Genomic DNA, 10,125 nt, shown 5'->3' with positions numbered 1-10,125 from the left:
TCTACTGCTCCTGCAAGTTCTGCCTAGCAGGAGAGGAAACGTACCCCTCTGAGGTTGCAGTGGTACCTGCAAATCCCACTGCTGCTGTTGTAGCTGCAGTTGGCACTGATGTATAAGCAAGTTCATCAACTGGCAAGTTTGAGTACGAGTAGTAAACAGGCCACAGCACCACAGAGGTCAATAGAGATGGAAAGCTCAGTACTTCTTTTGCTGCCCCTTGATTTTGCAGCCCATTGTGACCTCTGCCCATGGCCAGACTTCCGCTGGAAAGCAAGGTTATTTGCCTGTTTTGGTATTCCTGCATTGCTACCGTTAGAGCTGTTGACTTACTTGAAGAGCTGAGGGACAGCTGCAGAAATGAATATATCGCTGATCTATATGGATGTTGAAGGATGCTGAAAAATGATGTTCTCACAAAGAGCAGTTACCAAGCTACTTCTTTATGCTGCAGGTAAAAAAGAATAATGGCAGTATCAGTTGGCTTATATTCTATCAGACATATGCTTATATGCTTTTAAATATGTTTTGCAGGGTGGTGACTTTGTCATTAAAAAGCTATTTCTGTCCTCCATGTCTGCAATCAGAGCTCAAGCAGAAGTTTATATCAAGCTCTTCAAGACATCAGCTCTTCAAGACTAGGGCTTAAATGCTTTCTAGATAAGTCATATATCAGCCTCAAAGGAGCTGAATAGCAAAGCATAAAGATACCACTATGTAATAAAGTACAGGCAAGGAAACAAAACATTCACATGAGTGAGCATGAACATTAACATGTAGGAATGCATCCTGTGGATGAGCTGACCTCTGGAGGAGATTTGAAGGAAAACCTTATAAGGCCTTTCCTAGGATGCACAAGTACTATAAAAGGGAAGACTGAATTTTGTTGTTCCATAGGAAAAAAGCACGGCTGTAAGTGGGCTTTTGCTAATGGCCATAAGAAATGCACCATCCCTTTCTAATGTAAAAAGCCTGATGTCATCTATCAATCCATGAGTAGAGTTACACCAGTTCTGAGCCTCCAGCTGAACAAGTCGGGACAGATGTGCAAGATATGCCATACCAAGGGTATTACAGTAAATGTCACCCAGATTAATGAAGACTGAACTTTGAAAATGCAATTAATTCACTGAAGAATTGCAAGGAACACAGGAAACAAAAAAACAAAAAAAAGGATTTCAAAGATACAGTTACTCAACAGGTGAAGAAGAGAAAATTGCCCTCAGGGCACAGCACAAGTACAGACTGATGAGAGTTAAATTAGAGGCTAGAGAAGACAAAGACATTATATGGGCTGTATGAAGTTCAGAGCAAGGTGAGGATTCAGACAACAACAAACAGAAATCTTCAAGTAAGCACATAACTGAGCAGTAAGAAAGAGATGACAGTGGTATGAGGCTTTGTAACACTTCTACAAGTGGCAGTACATGCGGAAGCAGATGCCAAGGGCAGTGTCAGGGCACGGAGCTTTAGCAAAATTATATTCTGACTAACATAAGGACAAGAGAGGACAAAATGTGATCCACATCCTTGTAGCCAAAGAGAAATCTCAACCTGCACATCCAGAGGAGGTTTGTTTTGTGCAGAATGAATCAACGGGAGTCAGGAAGGATTGACTAGATAGAAAATGTAGATGACATCAATTTGCATCAAGGTAACAGCCAATGTTGAGGCTAACAGTGAAATGACTCAAAGGTTTAAAAATGCAGCAAACAGGTGAAAGGGGGATCTATTTGGCACAGTGGACATAAAGACCACAAAAAGACTTAGCCTCTATTGGAAATTACAAAGGAGGCACCAGAAAGTCTTAAACAGTAAAAGAAAGATTATTTGCTCCAAGTGCTTAAGAAATATTTGAATGGAGCAAGAAGTGAAGAGCATGGATTTGATGTTAGATTTACTTCAACCCCCTGCTCCGTACACATACACACATGCACACCCCAACTTGGGCGAAAGCTGAAGATCAGAGATACATTGATTTGTTGTACTAATTTCTAGCTGGAGTACGAAGGATAAGTGTGAAAACAAGGGCCTGGGCTGCTTCTACTACCAGCAGGAAATAGAGCAGGTAAATCTCTCTTCCTCCTCACATACATCATTTATTCTCTAGATGTGACTTAAACACACCACCACCACCAACACATTCACACACACACTCTGTCTTGCTCACTAGAAACACAAATGACCAGAAGAGCCTCCACACCCCTATTTCCCTCAGACATTTCAGTGACTCAGTTTCAACCCTTAAGGCTACACATGTGCTCTGCTAAGCAAACAGACCAAGCTGAATGCGCCATTAATTTGAGTGTGCTGAATGTAATTTGTTGAGTAAATTGTTTGAATAATGCTATTGTTGTTGAATATATTCTTCAAAGAATCATTTCTGTCATTCAATGAGGTCTGCGGGAGGTTAGCTAATGTGCATTGAGTAATGCATCCATTGAACAGTGTAGTGCTCAGAGAATTAATTCACCTAGGTTTCCATCAGCTCTGCTAATGTCATTACTCTAAAAGCAGAAAAGGTGAGGTGTGCAGAGGAGAATGGGGAAAAAAAAGTAAGAAACTGCAAGAACAAGCTGACCAAGTAGAGAGGAAGTGGGGAAAGCATCCAAAGTGTTAGGGGCACAAAGAGGGCAGGCAGCTCAGAGCTTGGAGAGCAGCAAGTTACAGGAAGAAGGTGTAGTATTATGGGAAATGGAGATGTAACAATGAGCAATAACAGACAGAAGAAAGCCTGGAAATGGTGGATCTATGCATTCTGTAGAAGCAAGCCAAATTATCCTTATGGGCTGAGAGATGGAAAAACACTTTCTTTTTCTGAGAGTACATTGGAAGATAAATGGGTACGGTGATATTAAAAGTAGAATTAACAGACAATTCAATAGTGCTTAAAATATACATGTGGTCTGTAAAAACATCAGCCTAGGTATTTATTTGCCAACTGACTACAGGAAGGGAATGGCAGAGAGCTTCGCTGGTCATCTAGCACTAGACCAGAGCTTGCTTGTTTGGGTTTTACACTTGACTTTTCCATAGACTTCTGCAGTGGCTTGTGATAAATCACCTTCCTTTCTGGGCTTCGGGATCTTAGGTGCCAAGCATTCATTTCTCTGAAAATACCACTTATAAACTACATCTTCAGTAGGCTTCATATCCTTAAGCACACTTGGCATTCTTTCTTATAGCCAGTGGTGGCAAAATCCCATCTTGTTTTGTATTTAGGGAAACCACAAACACCACTTAATAACCCAGCTACTGCTGAACGTGATGCTCTGCCAGCTGCTAATTGCTGTGGTCTCTTCTCCACAGCAATGAATGGGTTTTGAGAGAGGGCAAACACAGTTTGCTTTGTTGCTTTGGCAAACTGTGTAATTTAAAAAAAAATAAATAAACTCAGAAGTAGCCAAAATTACTTCATTTTTTTGAAGTCATGATGTCTGTATTTTGCCTACACAACTGCTACTGCATTTCCCATTGCCTTTGTGCCAAACCGATCACCCATCTCTCCCATGCTCTCCCAATGTAAGCACAAACTCCCTCTGCAGCAAATTACTTTCAACATTACGAAGTATTACTGCTCCATTCAGGCTACTGTTGTAACACTTTAGTCAACTCATAAAAAAATGAATTGACAAATTCAAAAGATTTCCACTTGAACAAGTGACTGTCACTGGCCACATTACAGTTTGTGACTCCGTATTAGTTATAAAGCACTGCAATAGTGCAATGAAAAGAGGATTATATCTGTGGTTTATGCTGGCTGATGGGACGCTTTCATGAGGATATTCTAAAGCCTGTTTGACATTAGAAAAACAACTTCTCATTCCGTAAAACTGTATTTTATAACAGGAAACTCTAACTTACCTGTGTCTCAGTGAATGATTACAGCCGGACCCCAGCCTTCTCGTGGCATTAACAATCAGTGATTCATTTCCAAGAAAGGGAGTTACTGCTTTAAGCCTTGAAAATGGAATCTGTTTGTCTCCTAGGTAATACAAACCAAATGAGTGAAACCCGATCGTCTCTCCTGGCACACTGTTCAAACTAGAACCATAATGTGTCTTGTATCATCAGAAAGATATGAGGAAACTACAGCATCTGTTTAAAGTCGCAGGCTTTATCTGCATCTTTTGAGCACTCATCGGCATTAGCTCTAGTGCTGCACACTTTGTGCTTTCATGTTAGCGACAGCACAACCTGGAGACACATGTGCTGGGGCATCCGAAGCAGTGGCCAGTGATCATAGAATCACAGAATCACAGAATGGTTTGAGTTGGAAGGGAACTTGAAGCTCATCCAGTTCCAACCCCCCTGCCATGGGCAGGGACACCTTCCACTAGACCAGGTTGCTCAAAGCCCCGTCCAACCTGGCCTTGAACACTGCCAGGGATGGGGCAGCCACAGCTTCTCTGGGCAACTTGTTCCAGTGCCTCATCACCCCCTCACAGGGAAGAACTTAATGATCAGTGACCCTCTACGAGACATGTGTAGCCTCTGCACTTGCAAGCCAAGAAGTCACTTGATCACGTCAATCTTGCATGAAGACATGCAGAAGATGCCCTGCGAAGAGCCTGCCCTTCATATGCCATTCCTACAGGAACGACCTGGAGGATCTGGCCAGCTCCCCATTTCAGATGTTGCTTCATTACTAACTTTCATCCCATCCAACTTATGCTCTCTCTTCGATCTAATTTTACCACAGTATCAAAATAGCAAGAAAGGCCTTCATGAAATGCTTCTTGACCCTTAGCACCCCTTCATAAGTGTGGCTTCTACATTATTTTCAGAAGAACTTTTTCCATGTAAAAAACTAGAAAATGCTGTATGGAATTACTGTAACCTTCTGAAACCATATAATTAAGAGTCTTAATTCCCACCCCGTCTGCTCTTTGACATTCTACATCAGATTTGTATTTCAGGTTCTCTTCAGCAAGTAAATTGTCCACTAAAGACAACTATCCTTTTAAGGACAGAGTACTCCTAACAATACATTACACAAATGTTCAGACAGGTCTTTGTATTAAAATTTTAAATTACAGTAGTTTTACCAAGTAACTAAAGCCTGGGTTTTGTTATTAAATTGTATTTTCTTTACTATACGTGCTAATCAATTCCCACATTGCACTAGGCAGCTGAGCCACTTCTCACCAGAAAGCACAGAACTTGATTTCTAATAACTAACCAATGGAATAAGTTTCTGTCCTGCCTTATGTATCTTACCAACCATCAATGCTTTGGCAGTCATTTTTACCTGGGATGTGGCTGGACCACTGAGTGACGTTACAAAAAAAGCAGAACGACTGAACTCCTTGCCTCAAATGAATTCTTCATGGTACAATTTATTCACAGTATAATTTATTTAGCTTAAACTTACCATGGCTTTTAGCTGGGAATTATGTGTGAATCTTCGGTAGTTTCATGGAGAGGAGGGTATCACACAGCCTAACTCGTCTGCCTGAAATAGGACCTTGGTACTGTCCCCAGAGAAGCTGATGCCTCCAGAGGGTGAGTGAAGTGCCAGAGCTGGAGCTGGACTGCAGGTACTGCAGAGCCTCCCAGCTGCCTGCTGGAGGGAGCTACCAGGCAGGCACCTTCCTCCCAGCACTGCTGCTGAATGCCTGACAAAAGCCACAGTCAGCTGAATGACGTTCAGTTCACATCAGGAATCCAAAGGCCAAAATCACTTCAGAAATATTGTGATGACCTGTAGTACTGGGAAAGCTAAAATTTAACTTTAGATCAAAACTTTATTACGGCATTTAAGGCACCTGAGCAATTGTAACTGTTGTTTAGAGATGGAAAAGAAAAAAGTCCCAACAGCTCATTTTTTAATAATTGGAACTGCATGGTTACAATCTCATCACTTAAACGTCAAAGCTGTTAAAGCATCTTTATGACACCCACAGTTATATCCCTATTGTATCTAGCATATAAACGTTAGACACTGCCACGCTCTTCATTATGTGGTGGTATTTATACATTGAAAGACAACTGTGAGGTGCAGAAAATCTGAAGAGCTCGATATTACAGTGTCAGAGTCTCTAACTACAGAGTTCACTGTTAAACCTCCTGTGAAATTTCTACCCTTCAGAGTCCTAGGAGCTGCATTCCCTGCCTGAGGTCTGAAGGGTGCCTAGATCAGAGAGGGTGCTAGCTGAAGGATTTTAACTTATCACAGCTTAAGCTGACTGAAAAAGCCAGTATTGTAGGCACAGGTTAGCCATGGTCTGTGCCCCCACTTCCAACTGCAGAGCCCTGCTTACATCAGACTGTCTCACCCAGCCAACTGAAAACATAAACTTTGTTCTTTTCAATTTTCTAGCAATGTTAGCTTTCAGCTGGACCAGGGAGCAAAACTGGTGTACGCCAAGGCTCAGCAATTCCGAGTCCTCATGCAAGGTCCACAAGTGAAAACAGGTCGCCCCTCACCCCCTTGTCTTCGGAGGCACAGTCTTATATTAGTTCAAGTTGGTCTTTAAACCCAACTCCAAGGTGTTTTAAAGGCTGTGTATTGTTGTACTGAGCAAATTCAGCGTTGCACATGTTTACCTGCTCTTCCTTTTTAATAGAAACTAGCTTTTTCTTTCCAGGAGGGATGCTTTGGGGTTTGGTATTATTCTGTTCCCAGTCAGAAACAATTTGCCCACCCATTAATGAAAGTAGAACCAAGCAAAGTGCCTTTTTCCTCCCATAATGAATTCAGTTAAAAAAGATTTGTAAGCTTGATCAGTATTTGAAGAATAACAACTGCTTTAATCTTTGCTAGAAAGCATGGCTGGGTGATTTGTTTGTCTCTCACAGGCACAGCTGGCTAACAAGTGCTATAGAAGACATACACATAATGTTATTAAACACAGAAGATTCACTCTAACAGATTTTCATTTTTAAAATCATCATTGCCTTAAAACTGTCAGCGGTAGGGTCCCAGCCACTACATGCTGCCGTCTGAAAACTCTGCTTCCTTTCGATAGGAACGATACAAATGAGCAACAGCAGCTGCAAAGCAGCATAAGGGCTCTTGAGACTGACATGAGCTGAGCAACAACCACACAGAAAGCTCTCTGTGCCACCTCCATCTAGCTGGAGATGTTTGCTTCTTTTTCTGCATTTATGTCCTAAATATGGCAATACTGTTTCACATGCCTCGGTGCAATAATAGTTCCTCACCCCATTAGCTATGAGTAAGGTGAAGAAAGTACTTGTAATTCCCAATTTTTGCTTTCCCTTCTCCCCCAGACTTGCTCAGGACAAAAAAATCCCAACTGTCAAATCTAATTAAAATATTGTGAAACAGTGTATTAAACATCGTAAAAATCAGGCAAAATAGGAATGCAAATACACCCTACACAATGCACAGTAAAAGGGGCCTACAAGAAAGCCGGAGGAGGACTTTTTACAAAGGCATGTAGTGATAGGACAAGGGGTAATGGCTTTAAACTGACAGAGGGTGGATTTAGACTAGATACTGGGAAGAAGTTCTTTCCTGTGAGGGTGATGAGGTGCTGGCCCAGGTTGCCCAGAGAAGCTGTGGCTGCCGCATCCCTGAAAGTGTTCAAGGCCAGGCTGGACGGGGCTTTGAGCAGCGTCATCTAGTGAAAGGTGTCCCTGCCCATGGCAGGGGGTTGGAACTGGATGAGCTTTGGGAGTCCCTTCCAAGCCAAACCATTCTGTGATTCTGTGATTCTGTGATTCATGTATGAAAACCCTAACAAGCACGAGATGGAAGTTGCCCCTCTCACTACAAGTCAAAGCAGTGCTGAAGTCCCAGTGTTGATGCAAAACCAGTTTTTTCTGTCCACAACAGCTCTGTAACTGTCTCTCTAACATAGGGATAAGCTTATCGGTAGCTTGAGGCATTCTATCTGTATTTTGAAAACAATGTGAAGCTCTGCTCTTGTGCGGTATTTGAGATAAGGAGGAGCTGTGAGGTGAATTGGCAAGACGCGGAGGCACACTGCTGCTCCCCGGCTGCATCAGGCTATCACATGCTAACCATACCTGTGGGACACAGCATCACGTCTGCTCTGTTCCCAACAGAGGCTCTTCTGCAGCTCAAGCAATAAGGGGACGTGAGTCTCAAGAAAAGCAGAAACTACTACTAAGTTTTGAATGGCCACGGCATACCGCACAATACCAAATGCAGAATCCCAAAGGAATTTCTTTAAAAAGAAAATAAACCTCAGTAACAGCCTCAGGTTTGGAAAAGGAGGTTTTGGAGTTTTTTTGCATGGTTACTTTTCAGGAGAGGTATTCAGATATTCAGAGGATGAGTGACTCAGAAATACCACAGATGTTTACAATTCTATCCTTTTATAGAATCTTTTCTATAAAAAGATGCCTGATAACTTTATAAGCCTTGACGGATTGAGCATTTCAACATCCTTTTGGGTCAGACAACAGCAACGTAATATTCACATTAAAGATAAAACAAGACTCTTTCCCACAGTCATAAAGCACAACTAGAAACACCAAGCAGCCCAAGCTTTTTTTCCCTGCAGTTATCTGGTTAGCCAGAACCTGCTCAACATATACCAAGTACCAGCATTCACATCCAAATCCAACCCTGCTTCTACGTCCTTCTCTGCTTCTCTTTCTACGCATAAAGCCTTACCCCACAACTCTTCACATGGAGAATATTTCTTCTCCAGCCAATGGTGTTCTTTGTACTGTGTGTGATTTCTTCCCCCTTCAATGATGCCTGGGCTTACCTGTCATAAGAAAGATGGGAAATCCTAGAGACCCAGCAGCAACCTGACAATCATTGCCACCCTTATCAGGGAAATGTGTTCTGGCATAAATCTCATCCTACCATGACCTGGAAAATACTGTCATGACCCTGGCTGACTTTGGGTCAGAAGTTTTATCTACACGGATGGGGTCAGTTAATGACAGTAACTGCTGGGAAGGGGGTGCATGTGCTGGTAAGTGAGTGCACTTCTCAGTGTGGTGATGAAAATGTTTTGCATTCCCATATACAATACGTCAGTTACTTGGGAGCTGTATGCAGAACATCTACAGTACCGTAAAAACTCCCACTTCCCTCAAGAAAACTAAGCTACCTTACCAAAAACCACAGCTCACGCAAAAGCCTTGTCTTGGCTTCCTTCAATTACACAAACATGAAACAAACCAGAGCAGCAACCTTCACTCGAGAAGTGAGTTTCTACTCAAAGGTTTCCAAACAAAATCAGCTGCATGGCATATGCTGCCAAAACAATAGCTACCAGATTAACGGATGGTATGTTGTGAATTAACACTGACACAAAACCCAGACATACCACTCAGTCCTCTCTTGACACTAAAACTTATTTCCCTACTATTTTTCTCACCTTGTGATATTTACACACAGGAAATACCTCTACATTTATGTTTGTCCCCCGCTGCCTCCATGGCTGCAATAACCAGATGCTCCACCAAAGTCCTCTCACACACCAAGCGGATACGAGAAGCGTGAGCTGCGGTTGGTGAGTCCAGAAGTATGTATGTACTAATCCACCAGCCGGCTGCAGCTGAATCTCTGTAATATTGTCCATCACATTTCAGCTCTGCCTGCCTGTCACCCAGAGAAGCACTGCTCTGGGTCTCTCCCTACCCTCCGGATATTGGCTTTTCCAAAATTTTAAATTTCTACTCTTCTTTCTAAGGCACCTGGAACCGCCCGATGGCATCAAAGCCAGCAGCGACAGAAAGGGAGGCACTAGCAGGCAGATGTGGTCACATGGGCTTTGTTTCCTCTGGACTCCAGGTAATTGATTTTACTGATTACAAGTAATACAAAACAAAACATAGACGCAAAGTGGCATTTGCACAAATAAGTGTTTCTAGACGCCTGAGCCTGCAGAACAGGAGGCTGAGGGGAGACCTGCTCACTCTCTGCAACTACCTGAAAGGAAGCTGGAAGCAAGATGGGCTCAGTCTCGTCTCCCAAGTAACAAGTGATAGGACAAGAGGAAATGGCCTCAAGCTGCGCCAGGGGAGGTTTAGATTGGATATTAGGAAAGATGTCTTCACAGAGAGGGTGGTCAGGCATTGGCACAGGCTGCCCAGCCCACGGTAGGGGTGGAATCACTGTCCCTGGAAGTGTTCAAAAACCGTGTAGGTGAGGTCCCCAGTGACATGGGTTAGTGG

The sequence above is a fragment of the Strigops habroptila genome, chromosome 6 (genome assembly GCF_004027225.2).
Source record: "Strigops habroptila isolate Jane chromosome 6, bStrHab1.2.pri, whole genome shotgun sequence".
In the NCBI taxonomy this organism is placed as follows: domain Eukaryota; kingdom Metazoa; phylum Chordata; class Aves; order Psittaciformes; family Psittacidae; genus Strigops; species Strigops habroptila.
The sequence above is the reverse complement of the archived record's forward strand: the minus strand, read 5'-3'. Positions refer to the sequence as shown.